We start from the raw sequence: 13,635 nt of genomic DNA, 5'->3' as shown, positions 1-13,635 counted from the left end.
AAAAAAAAATCCTCACATCTTTTTATTTTCCTGCGTGTGTGTGTGTGTTTTCCACGTAAGTATTTTATCTCCTAATCGAAGCTCATTCTTCTCTATGAGGCGCTGCCCTGATATTTTCGCCTGACAAATCTCCCAGAGCAGATGGTCCCTTCAGGGAAGCTCAGGAAAGTGCTGGGTGTTTGGTCATGCCTTGCTCCTCCCCACCTCTTGGGGCCTCAGATGACAAGTCATCAAACCAGTTTCCCTCCTGCACGGGGTCTTTGATCCAGTAGCAGCAGGTTTGGGTTCCAAGCACTGCAGAGACCCTTTGCAGTTGGGTTTAGCAGCTACCCAAGTCTGCAGCCTGCGCTGGTCCTGGGGGTGAGAGTGATATCCCTGTTGTCCAATCAGAGACGTAGGTTTCACTGCGGTCCCCGCCCCACTTTCCCCGCTGCCCCAATAACGGCCCTTAAAGGCTGGGCTTCTGCTGTCAAGTAGCCAGGGTGGGCTCCGCCGAGGCGAGGAGGGGTGCCGGTGGGGAGATGCGTTCCCAGGTGTTTGCAGTGGAAGTGGGAAACCTGTAGGGTATGGTCCAGCTGTGCCGCACCGAGGAGAGCAGGAGCAGGGAACAGGTAGGAGGGCAGGACTTTTCCTTCTTTGCAGATAAAATAAAGAATGCGCATTTCCATGCTGTTGCTTCCCTTCCCCCAGCCCCGCCCCGCCCTCGTCACCCCTAAATCTCTTGTGGTCGCTGTAGCTCTCGCCGTGAAGTACGGCGCTGGAAGGACTGGGGGCGGGGGGCGGAGGTGGCTGGGGTGCGGGGAAGCAGGGGTGCGGGATGCCGGAGACCCGGGGTGCCGGGCAGGGCAGGACGGCAGTGCCCTAGGAGAGGGCTCCGAGCCGGAGGTCAACTTTCCTCTCCGAGGCTGCGGCCGCCAGCGCCGGGAACTCGCCCTAGGGATGCCATGTCTCCTTGACTGGGGAGGGGTGGGGAAGCGGAGGGGTCGGCAGTCCGGGGCCAGCCGTTCTTCGGCTCTCGATGCCTGCCCGCACCTGCCCGTCTTCGCCATCCCACCTGGTCGCCTGGCTAGCCCATCCCCGAAAACCTAGGAGCGGTTGCGGAGAGGGGAGGAAGGGAGTTGCTTGTTCCCTGGCCCCTCTGTTAAGATCTAGCTCCCTTCAGGAGAGGGGGGTGGGGAAGAATCCCCGCAACTCAAAGGGCACGTTCCGATTAATTACATCTCCGCTGAGAAGGCACCTGCCCTCAATCTGCGGCAGGTGGGAGGGGAGAGACCGCGGAGCCGCTGCCTCTTCCCTCCTAGCCTGGCGCTACCTACTGGAACCACCTTCACACCTAGTTTCTGAAAGGTGGGTTTGGCTTCAGGGATTCCCAGGGAGTCAAGTGACTGTGCCCGGATGGGCTCCGAGCGGCTGCGAGGCTGCCTCCCTGGGTGACCGCATCTGGGTAGTAGGTGTTGGCTCAGTGCCGGTTCCTGCTGGAGTCAGATTGCTGGGAGCAGTAGGCAGAAGAATTGCAGAGAAATCCGACGCTGCATCGCCCTCCGGGACTGATGACAGCCTGCTTTGAAAATTCCTGAAAAATTGGGATAAGAAGGAGGGAGAGGGGAGAGCTGTGACTTTTCCTTATTTATTTATTTATTTTCATGCTAGACCGGGCATGGGCATTCGTACGTGTGCTTGTGTGCACATCTCCAAGGTGGAGCTATATATAGCTCCTGCATAGCCAGCCCGGCTTCCCTGCTGCTGAGCCGGCTGCCTTGGCCTTCTCAAGCAATCTGTAAGCACTGAGTGGGAGGGGCAAAAGGGAATCCAGTTCTCCATTGGGGGAAAACCGGAGAACAGGGATTCAGACTGCTGAAACCCTGCGTGAAATACTGTTTTTCTAACTCACGTAAAGATCAATATTTCGTATTTCACATTTTCAATATTTCATGTTTTCAAAATGTGCCAATGTGATCTTCTTCATTTCGCCGCATTTTTTGGTTTCTAAGTGTACATATGAACCTTACCAGCCCAAAGTGAAAAACAAATCAAATTAATACCTGCCATATCTAAAATATTTTATTAGATATTATCAGCATAATGGTTTAGTTATTTGGTAGTAAATTTATTTGAGTGATAACTTACAGCTAATAGCATTTGGGGATGTGGAATTGGATCCACCTACTTTCCAGGACTAAGGAACTGTTAGACCCCTATGCGGGGTAGATTTGATGCATTTAATTGTATGTATTTTACTCTTGAACCTGATATTTAAATTTGTCGCATCTATTTGTACTATGTGAACTTTCTTTTATAGATAGATAAATGTGTATTTATCTTTGCCATTCCCCAGAATTATTTATTCCTGGTGACAACCTTTCTGTTTTCACAGATGAAGAAACTAAGATTCAGAGGACGCAAGTGATTGGTTTGAAGTCTTCTGAAAACTTAAACTCTAATATTCCATCAACCTGCTGTGTAATTATACAGCATAGCAGTTTCCCTTAAATAGAATATATTTTAGCTTCACATGCTTTTTGGTCCTGGCAAGAAAATGTGGCCAGTGTTGACATCAGGAACAATATAAACCAAGTTTATTCAGTTATATTCTGACACGTATCCCTACAAAATTTAATTGTGTTTTTAGAACAAAATTCTAACTTGCCAAGTAATTTTGAAGATAAATGATTTAATCTACCAAATTACCATCACAGACAGTGGGAGCTAGCTTTTAATTTTGCTCGGCAACTTCCTAATGATCTGATTTGGAGCAAGTTAATTAAACTCTGAGAATCCGTTTCCTCATTTTCAAAAGGAATTTTATAGCATTGAATTTTCAGATTGCTATGAGGGTTCCATAACATGTATGCATGTTTCTATCATGGGGATGTGTACATAGTGAGTCATTAATAAATAGGGCTACTGGTAATCATAACAACATTGGTATGTATCAACTAAATGGATTTTAAAATTCATGGTTCTAACAGAATGATCACTCTTCTTTAGAATCTCTAGTAGACTACTTTCACTTGGAAACTTAATCATACTTAGTCTTCATTTGTATGGCTGATTTGTTTTCTAATTAGGAAGTGCTTGGCAGAAAGACTATGCTTATAATCTTTCTGTAGACCCCACCACATTGAACACAGTCCTATAATAAGTAGACTTAAAGATTCTTGTTCAGGAAGCATCATCCTAAGAAACTGGATGTGTGCTGTAATGATTTCGGGATAAGTTTCTGGTAGAAGACTGTGCATTGGGAGGAAACTTCCATTGGCTTTATGATCCTCTCCATGAGGAGTAATGGATGAAGTAAAGTGTTTCTATATCCTACCATAGAATGATTCAGTTTTCCAGTAGGGGTTATGACTGTGTACTTGGTCTCCATATCCTCTTGTATCTTGTGTCCTTTGAGGCCAACTAGAAACAGCTGAAATAGACAATTCATATTTCTGCATATAAAATATGCCGGGTAATTGCCTTATTTCAAAAAAATCAACAAGTGTTTTGATTTCCGTCTATTTCTACATGTAAATTGGCCGTAGTCTGTGTCAAATCCCACAACCTATTCTAACTCACCAGTAAACTCCTCCTCCTCAATTCCAATATTTGTTTTCTTTTTTATTGGTGTATTACCCATTGTTATCTTCTGACCTGCCATTTTCCATATTGTCCATCTTCTGCTTGAAATTTTGCTCCTTGACACCACAATGCTCTGGTACACTTTTTTTCTTAATTTTTCTAACTTTACTTTCTTTGTCTCCCTTTTATCTTCTCTTTCTACTTCTAGCTTTCAAGAAAATCTCCCAAACTGATGACAGTTTATCTTACTGAAAATAAAATTCTCCTTCTGCATTTCCATTCCTAATCTCAATCCCATTAGCCATTTCCTTTACACTTATCCTACTGGCTAAGGGCACAGACTTTGGGAGGAAGCCTGCAGGTGTTGATATTTATGTATTATGATGCAGCTAAGTAAATATCAGCAAGTCAATTAGGGATTATTATTGCACTTATGTGGGAGGATTTTGCGATTTTTAAAATATTAAATGAGATAATGCATGTTAAACATTCAAAATAGGGTTTGGCCCATAGTAATTACTCATAAAGAATAATAGAAGTGGTGTTTATAGCAATTGTAGTGGACAAGGTGAAAACTGGTTTTGCTTTTTCCCCATCAATAGACATCATTCCTAAACTGGGTTTTCTCAATGGAGGCAACAACTTTACAGGCTTTCTGTTTGTGGTCAGCTACTTTTTAAGACTTTCTTTCCTCTCTCTCCAAGAGTACACCATATATTCAATGATTAATTCATTTTAATTTTCAACTGTACTTTGTATTTTTCTCTGCTTATTCCAGTGCTGGTTTCAACTGGCACTGCATGCCTGGATTAGAGAAGTAGGCATGTTATCAAATTTTCCAGTGTATAAGTTTATCTTCTTTAATCTAAGATGCCACATATTATTGGTATAATGTGTTTTCAGTGTTTATTAATGCTTCTACTTTGCTTTGAATCTTTCACTGTCCTTTAGTTCAAATCTTAAAGAGCACTGACTTTGGAGCAGGAGACTCAGGTTCAACTCCTGACAATAGGACTGATCAGTTGTGTGTCCTTGGAAATGTAGCAGCAGGAGAATTGATGAGGCATTATTTCACTTTGATGATATGAGTGACCTACTGTGTAATGTTCCATTCAAAAGTCTATCTTTTTAATATTAAATTAAAATAACATTTTATTATTATAAGGAAATCTAGCATCATTAAAGCAAAATTGGAAATAAAGAAAAATCCACCAAATTCCACAATACCAAGAGACCCTATTTCAGTCTTCTATATTATTTCTATTAAATTAAATAGGTATTTTCCAATTATAGATTTGAGTTTGTAGTGAACATTCATATTTGTATTTAGCTTTTGTAACCTAAGATACCATAAACATTCATTTCATTTAATATCCTTACTAGCTGTGTTTTTATGGCTGTCAATATTCTGTCATAGATCTTTAGATTGTTTTCAGTTTTCTGCAGTCATGAAAATGAACCTATATATAACATTAATATTTGGATTTTTGATAATTTCTTTATGACAACTTCTTAGATGTTACCCAAGCAAAAGTGTAACTATTATTAGCCCTATAACACTTACTGCCAAATTGCTTCCCCCAAAATGTATGCACAGATTTATACTCTACCAGTGGGTGTACCAGTTTGGCCACTCTCTTGTTAACACTTAGTATTATTTTTAAAAATTGGGATCATTATGTTAGCATAAATTGTGTATCTGGCTATTCTGAGTTATGTTTCTATGATTGCAGAGGAGTTCAAAATGTTATATTTGTTCTTTATATTTCTTAATTTGTAAATTTCATTTGACTCTTTATCGGAGAGTTCATATTTTCTTCATGTAATAGGAAATCTGTGGTATAGTGCAAAAATTTTCTTCACCTTGTTCTTTGCATCTTAAAAAATGTTTTCTAACACAGAATTTATAGCTTCACTATAGTTTATAAATATTTGCAGTAGCGTTTCTTTGTAGCTTTTAGGTTCAATAAACTTTCTGCCACTTAACGGGAATTGAGTATAAAAACAACATATGATGGTGCTATTGCTGAACTTCTTTCCCCCTTTGAAGCGGAATCTGGCTTATGTGTATCATATGTATATCCCAGTGTGAAACGGCTCCCGGGGACACATAAAACACACTCAGTCTATTAAGATCCCATTATTCTTCAGGCAGCTCTCCCATGAAGTGAATAGTACCTTAATTCTTTCGGAGCTACTATCGTCCATTTCAAAAGAGCCACAGGGAAAAATGCGCTGTAGAAGATATTAATGGCCAGGTTACTCAGCCAGAGCAGGGCACTTTGTTTGTACAATTATCTGAATGACTCAGGCACTAAATCTGCTTCTGCCAGGATTATCCAGATGGTCCTTAATTCACTAGATAATTGTTCACCCCGTACTTGATTTCGATGGTGTAGACCTGAGCATGTCATCCCTTTTCCTGCACTGTTTTGTTACTACTCTAAATGCTTAGGGCTAGTTGTATTAGTTTGTTTTATGAGAGGCAGGTTGCCTGGTTCTTCAGAGCATAGGTGTTAAGAGTTATGCAGAACTTTGCGGGAAACCTAGCTCAGCCAGTTACTAGCAGTGTGATTTGAGGGAAGCCACTTAAATCTTTTTACACCTTTGTTTTCGGTGTAAGAAACTGATATTCAGAATTTAAAGTCCCTGTTTCCGTCCCCTCTCTCGTACTCACCTTCTCCTAAGTACATTCTATATGTTTTAAAGTTGTCGTTCTAAAACCAACCTCATATTCTTCCTCTGCTGAAAATTTTTTGATGTAGTTCCCAGTTTCTTCTATTAGTAAGATGGCTGAAGTCTTTTGCATTGCACTTAAATTCCTTTATTAAATGGTACCTGGTAACTTCTCTAAATTCATTTTCTCATTAATCAAGTATCTTCCATCTCTAGTCTCCCACAATGTCAATCACACTCAACTGTTTGTCTCCTCCTAACTCATCTTGTTTTCTCTTTTCTCTCAACACCCTCCCATGTTCCCCAAATTCTATGTTTCTTGTTGCTTTTAACTGACCTAACCTTTTTAATGCCTTGGGTCAGGTGCCACCATTTCTTGGAGGAAGTCCCTGAATTTCCAGTCTTAAATTTTGACTCTCACAGAAACCTGTGGCTATCCTTGCCTTAACACTTACAATACTACATTGCACTGATTGTTTCTCTTTTCCCCACTGTAAGTCCTTGAGGATAGAGATCGTATGTTATTTTTCTTTTTTCTTGAGGCGGAGTTTCGCTCTTGTTACCCAGGCTGGAGTGCAATGGTGCGATCTCGGCTCACCGCAACCTCCGCCTCGTGGGTTCAGGCAATTCTCCTGCCTCAGCCTCCCGAGTAGCTGGGATTACAGGCACGGGCCACCATGCCCAGCTAATTTTTTGTATTTTTAGCAGAGACGGGGTTTCACCATGTTGACCAGGATGGTCTTGATCTCTTGACCTCCTGATTCACCTGCCTCGGCCTCCCAAAGTGCTGGGATTACATGCGTGAGCTGTGTCTAATAGAGGACCTGACCTTAAAATGATACTTAATAAGTATTTCCTGAAAAAATGAATAAAAGAAGGTTAAGACTAAATTAGCTTTTAGGATTTCAGCAAATGCAGGATTCATATCTTTACCCCGGAAACCATTTAATAAAAACTATGTCAATCTTCACAGTATTTCAAAAATTAACTTCTTGGTTTTGTTGAATTATACAGGATAAATAAAAGGGATTTTTTTATATGAGGAATTTTGTAATGAAAAGCATGTCTAGGACTGCCAATAAATCCAAATTGATAAATCAGTAGGTAAATATCTTTTAAATAATTCTGCATTTTAAAAGGAAAGAGGAGTGTATAGTTACATGGATAATGTAGATGTATAAATTTAACTGTGTTGGAATTAAATAATGGCAAAGTTAATTTCACTTTTCTTTATTTAATAGAAGGTCTTCCATTGGTGTCATCTCTAGTAGTTACAAGGTGTGGTCATATGCATAGCCTTTTTTAATCCTTTGCAACAGTTTTTAAAGTTAGATTCAAAGGCATGGTTATCCACATTTACAGATAAAAAAACAAGCTTTCAGAGAAGTAAGTGATTTGCCCAAAATTACATATTAGTGGCAAATTTGGACAAGTAAGATGATCTTGCTCATAGCTAAGTGTCCCGTGTGTTATGTTTGGCCCAGAACATTTCACTGAGAGATGACTGCCACCATTTTGTCCAGGTTAAGGACAAAAATCTTGATAATAATAATCACCTGAAAGTCCTCAGCAATCTAGTAAAAATGTATTACATTATTATCTATTAGGGTTTTTACTTTGATTTTTAGTAATGTGAGAAGAAACCAGCTGACAGAAGTGTTTGCTTTAAACATATTTTAGTCTTAGTTAACTGAACACACACACACCCATATTACCCCCCCCCTTTTTTTTTTTTTTTTTTTTTGGTTTTGAAGTGTATATCTTTTTATATTTGGTGACAACTGCAATGCTTTTTCCCTTATCTTTTTTTTAACTTGAATTATTAAATTATTTTTTCTGGGTTTCTTAATTTAGTAGACAATATTCAACTTTAGTCTTCAATTTTTGGCTTAGCATGTATTCTGTGTAGTCTTGGAGAACCAGCTGGGTCAAAAGCTGGGAAATAGTGCAGTGTTGAAAAAGAAACTTATGAAAAATAGGTGGGTTCTTAGCTAGATAAATCTTAGTGATTTATCCTACTTTGAAAATTACAAACGCTGAGATATAAGACCGATTTGTAAAATTTGACTTGTGCAAATGTATTCTCTGTAATTACACCTCAATTATTAAGAACCACTTATTGAACACTCACTCTGTGTTGAGCATTTTAAAAAATATGTTGCTTGTGACACCTCAAAACTTTACAAAACCAGTGTAGAGGGCTTTCAAAAGTTTATTATTCCCATTTTGCAAATCAGAGAAGTGAGTAAGAACTTAATGCATGGAGAGGCTAGAATTTACTCCCAGATTGTCTGACTCTGAAGCCTGAGTTTTTAATTGCTGTGTTATTCAGCACCCACCCCCCAGGCCCCATAACTGGTTTTAGTATTTTGTGAGTCACAGTTTAAAACTCTGCTATTTTAATTGACCTGAATCTATCCCTAGACCCTCAAATAAATTTGGTAACACAAGGAATTAAATCGTTCTAAATTTGCATATGTTTTATTTATGAACGTCTTATTAATATCTTTCACTACAGTAATTTCATGGTGCAGTTTCCCAAACATGAATTGGACCATTACAATGTGTCATTAAATATGACTCTAATGGGTCAGTCATTAGAATTTTGATGCAAGCACCAGAAGTTTTGACCCATTTCTGTCCTAATTTTGCTTTCTAACATCTCAAACCATAAACAGTAATTCTCTCCCAAGGCTTCTAATCTGATAGTATTTAATTGTCATGGTTACTAAAAGTACAGATTTGCTAACTGTAACAGACAAGGTGAATATTATAAGCAATATTTGTAATATTCTAGCTTGAAATTCAAGTTGTTTATTGTATCAGAATTTTATATCAGATCAAACTTTCCTTTGTAAATTATTTTTATATATTAAATGCAATATGATTTAATTAAAAATATTTGTAAATGCTTAATGGATTAACTTTTCTTTTGGTGTACTTATATTATTTTGGAGAGCATAACAACTTTCTGATTACTTGAAAATTAACTTAGTTTCTCTAAAAATGTTAATTTCAAATTATGGTTTATGCACAAGTTAAGTGGTACTGAACCTAAGACATCTACTTTTAGTAAAATGGTGTATTATTATGTTCTTTCCTTTCCCTTTTTAATTAAAGAATAGCAGAAATATAGAAAACATTTGGCTCCATGAGCTATAACAAAGTATTCATGCCTTTGAAATCAGCACTCAGTTCAGAAGAAAGAACCTTGTCAGCACGGATACCCCATTTCCAGCCTCACTTAATCACTATAACCTTACTCTTCTCCAAAGGTAGCTTCTGACTAACAGGGCTGTAGAATAGTTTTAGATGTTTTTGAAATCTATATAAATGGAATCATGAAGTATGCATTTTTGTATCACAGTTTTCTTTTTTTTTTTCTCCAGAGACAGGGTCTTGCTCTGTTGCCCAGGCTGTTCTTAAACTCCTGGCCTCAAGCAATCCTCCCTGCTCAGCCTCCCAAAGTACTGAAATTACAGGCATAAGCCATGGTGTCCAGCCCAGATTCCTTTTCTTCAAAAATTTTTTGTGAGCTGTGTCAATATTCTTACATGTAACAATAATTTATTTTCATTGCACTATAGAATTCCATTGAATGAATGCCCCCAAAATGTACATATTTATTCTGCTGTCGAATACCTGAGTTGTTTCCAGTTTTGCATAATTACTAATAATTCTCCTATGAATATTCATTATTGTTATTTATTTACTTATTTATTTGAGATCGAGTTTTGCTCTGTTGCCCAGGCGGAAGTGCAGTGGCGCCATCTCGGCTCATTGCAAAGTTTACCTCCTGGGCTCATGTGATTCTCCTGTCTCAGCCTCCCAAGTACCTGGGACTATAGGTGTGTGCAACATGCCCAGCTAATTGTTTTTTTGTATTTTTAGTAGAGACAAGGTTTCACCATGTTGGCTAGGCTGATCTCAAACTTGTAACCTCAGGTGATTCACCGCCTTGGCCTCCGAAAGTGCTGGGAATACAGGGATAAGCCACCATGCCCGGCCCGTATTTGTCATTTATGGTATATGCATATGCATTTTTGTTGGGATTACAGTATATGTAAGATTAAAATTGCTGAGTCATGGACTACGCTTAGCTATAATTTCAGTAGAAATTGCAAATTTTTCTCAAGCAGTTTTGCAAATTTCCAGTCTAACTTGCAATGAATGAGATGGCCAGTTGTTGACTGTGAATGTGGGCAGGTGAGTGTCTAATTATGGTTTTAATTACATTTATTTCATTAATAAGTTGAATATCTTTTTATATGTGCTTTTTCTGTTTGGCTATCTTGTTTCAAAGTGTTTGTTCAAAAGTTTTGTCTATTTTATTATTGAGTTATCTCTGATGGATTCGTATGAAATTCTTCATAAATACTTATTTTGAGAATATTTGCAAATACCTTCTCTCATTGTAATTTTTTACCACTCTTTTAATGTTATATTATGTCAACAGATGTTCTCAATTTTAATGCAGGGCACCATTAATGTCTTGGTTAATAAATCCAAGATATTTTTCTTCTAGGAACTGTATTGTTTTACATTTCACCTGGAGTTGGTTTTCGTATGTGACTTGAGTTTTGGTTTCTTATTTATATGGGCATAAAGTAGATTCAGAACCATTTATTGAAAAGACTGTCCTTCCCCTACATTTTGGCAGTATACCTCTCTTATAAGTCAAGTATCCACGTATAGGCAAATCTGTTTTTAGACTTTCTATTCTGGTTTTTTTTTTTTTTACTCTTTTGTCTTTTGCACACGGTCTCAATATATTTATGTACACTTGTTTGTTTGTTTATTTGAGACAGGGTCTTGCTCTGTTGCCCAGGCTGGAGTGCAGTAGTGTGATCACAGCAACTGCAGCCTTGATCTCCTGGGCTCATGCAATCTTCTCATTTCAGCCTTGCAAGTAGCTGGGACTACAGGCAAGCACCACCACATCCAGCTCTCTCTATATATATATGATATAGAGTGGCAGATACACACACACACACACACACACACACACACACACACACACACACACATGCATGCACGCGCGCGGAGAGATGGGGTTTTGCTTTATTGCACAGGTTTGTCTTGAACTTCTGGCCTCAAGCAGTCCTCCTGTCTTGGCCTCCTAAAATGCTGTGATTACAGGCATGAGGCACCATGCAAGGCAATTACTGCATATTTAAAATAGGTTTTATATTTGCTAGAGTAGGTCCTCCAGCTTCATTATTCTTCTTAAAGTTTGTCTTGAATTACTGACTCTTTGCTTTTCTATGTAGACATCAAAATCAACTAGTTAATTTCCACAAAATTTCTGTGGGAATTTTGATTAGGATGTCATTGAATTTATAAATCAACTTGAGGATAATTGGTCAATATTTGGGTCTCAAGACTCAAATATATGAACATGGCCTACAGGCCACTTCATATTTTAAAATTTCTCTAAAGGACATTTAAAGTTTCACTTGTAAAAATCTTACACATCTTTTGTTAAATTTGTTCTTAGGTATTTGTCCTTTCATACTATTGAAAGTACTATAATTTCTAAATTTTAGTTTCTAACTTTGTTGGTAGTGAACAGAAGTAGAACTGATTTTTGCAATGTTGACTTACATAAAGTTGTAAACTCACTTATTAATACTAATAATTCCTCTGTTGATTCTTCTTAATTTTCTAGGTATTTAATCATCTGAGTTAATGTCTTCCTTTCTATTCCTTATAACTTCTTAAAATTAATACCTTATTGTATTAGCTGGGATCTCTAATGCAATGCTGAGTAGAATTGGTTATTTTTGACATCCTTATATCATTCCTGATCTCAGAAAAATTTCTTAACATTTTTCATAAGTATATTTTTCTAAGATAAATATACCCTTTATTGGGGTGAGAGAGTTCTTATTTCTATTTGTTTAAATTTTTAAATTTTTATCTATTTTAAAATTTATTGAGATCACTGTAACTTTTTGCTGTTATAAATTAGTGTAATGAATTGCATTAATATTCCCATGTTAAAATTCTGAAATTATCTTGTTTATGATGTACTTATTACTCATTATGCATGTTGCTGAATTAGGTTTGATAATGTTTTATTTTGGATTTTTCAGCTTTGTTTTTCTTTTTGTTTTGCAATACTTTTTGTCAGGCTTCAGTGTCAACTTTGTGCTGGATGAACTCATGAAATGAATTGGAGTCTCCCTTATTTCTATTCTGGCAAGAGTCTGTGGATGATGCATGTTATTTCTTTCTTAAATATTTTGCAGAATCCACTGATGAAGTCTTTTGGCCCTAGCATTTTCTTTTTTTCTTTTTAATGTTTTTATTGCATTTTAGGCGTTGGGGTACATGTGAAGATCATGCAAGATCATTGCATAGGTACACATGTGGCAGTGTGATTTGCTGCCTTCCTCCCCTTCACCTGTATCTGGCATTTCTCCCCCTGCTATCTCTCCCCAACTCCCCACCCCCCGCTGTCCCTCCCCTATTCCTCCCAACAGACCCCAGTGTGTAGTGCTTACCCCCTGTGTCCATGTGTTCTCATTGTTCAACACCTGCCTATGAGTGAGAACATGCGGTATTTCATTTTCTGCTCTTGTGTCATCATTCTCAGCAAACAGACACAAGGCCCTAGCATTTTCTTTGAGGCAGAATTTTAAATTAAGAGCTCAAGTACTTTAAGATTTATGAGTCTATACATATTTTCTAATTATCATTTTATCTTTTTTGATAAGTTGTATTTTTTTAGGATTTGTCCATATGAATTTTCAAATTTATTAAGATGTTTTTTGTTTTTGAGATGAGTTTTGCTCTTGTTGCCCAGGCTGGAGTGCAGTGGTACGACCTTGGCTCACTGAAACCTTCACCTTCCAGGTTCAAGTGATTCTCCTGCCTCAGCCTCCTGAGTAGCTGGGATTTTATGGCATGCGCTAGCACATCCAGATAATTTTGTATTTTTAGTAGAGATGGTGTTTCACCAAGTTGGTCAGGCTGGTCGTGAACTCCTGACCTCAGGTAATCCACCGGCCTCAGCCTCCCAGAGTGCCGTGATTACAGGCGTGAGCCACCATGCCCAGCCCAAAATTGCATTAGACTGTCTACAGAGTTCTGCCACTTCCTTTTATCTTGGACAACTTCTTTTCACATATTAATAGTGCTAACACATTCTTTTCAGCACTTGCATAGTATCCCTTTGCATAAAACACAATTTATTTATGTCTCATTGTTGGAACTTTGGGTTGTTTCTGATGTTCTTTAAATAAGAGTACTACAGAAGCATTGCATGTAGTTTTGAATATTCCTGGGAACATGTCTCTAAGATATTTGCAGAACGAAATTGCTAGCCAAGAGGTAAATATATATGTATTCACAGATTATTAATATTACCAAGTTGCCCTTTAAAGAGACTGT

At 38.1% G+C, this 13,635-nt stretch overlaps 1 protein-coding gene across 5 annotated transcripts in view; it reads left to right on the top strand.

The window, feature by feature from the left end:
- Nucleotides 1–479: 479 nt before the first annotated feature.
- The window catches only part of CNTN1 (contactin 1), a 376,715-nt gene continuing 363,559 nt past the window's right edge, over nucleotides 480–13,635 (top strand). For all 5 annotated transcript variants that reach the window (XM_035255799.3, XM_054238172.2, XM_035255801.3 and 2 more), the window contains exon 1: nucleotides 480–611. The gene's annotated coding sequence lies outside the window, so the exon portion shown is untranslated. The remainder of the gene's footprint in view (nucleotides 612–13,635) is intronic.

Source organism: Callithrix jacchus, chromosome 9 (genome assembly GCF_049354715.1).
Source record: "Callithrix jacchus isolate 240 chromosome 9, calJac240_pri, whole genome shotgun sequence".
NCBI classification, from domain to species: Eukaryota; Metazoa; Chordata; class Mammalia; order Primates; family Cebidae; genus Callithrix; species Callithrix jacchus.
The sequence above is the reverse complement of the archived record's forward strand: the minus strand, read 5'-3'. Positions and strand labels throughout refer to the sequence as shown.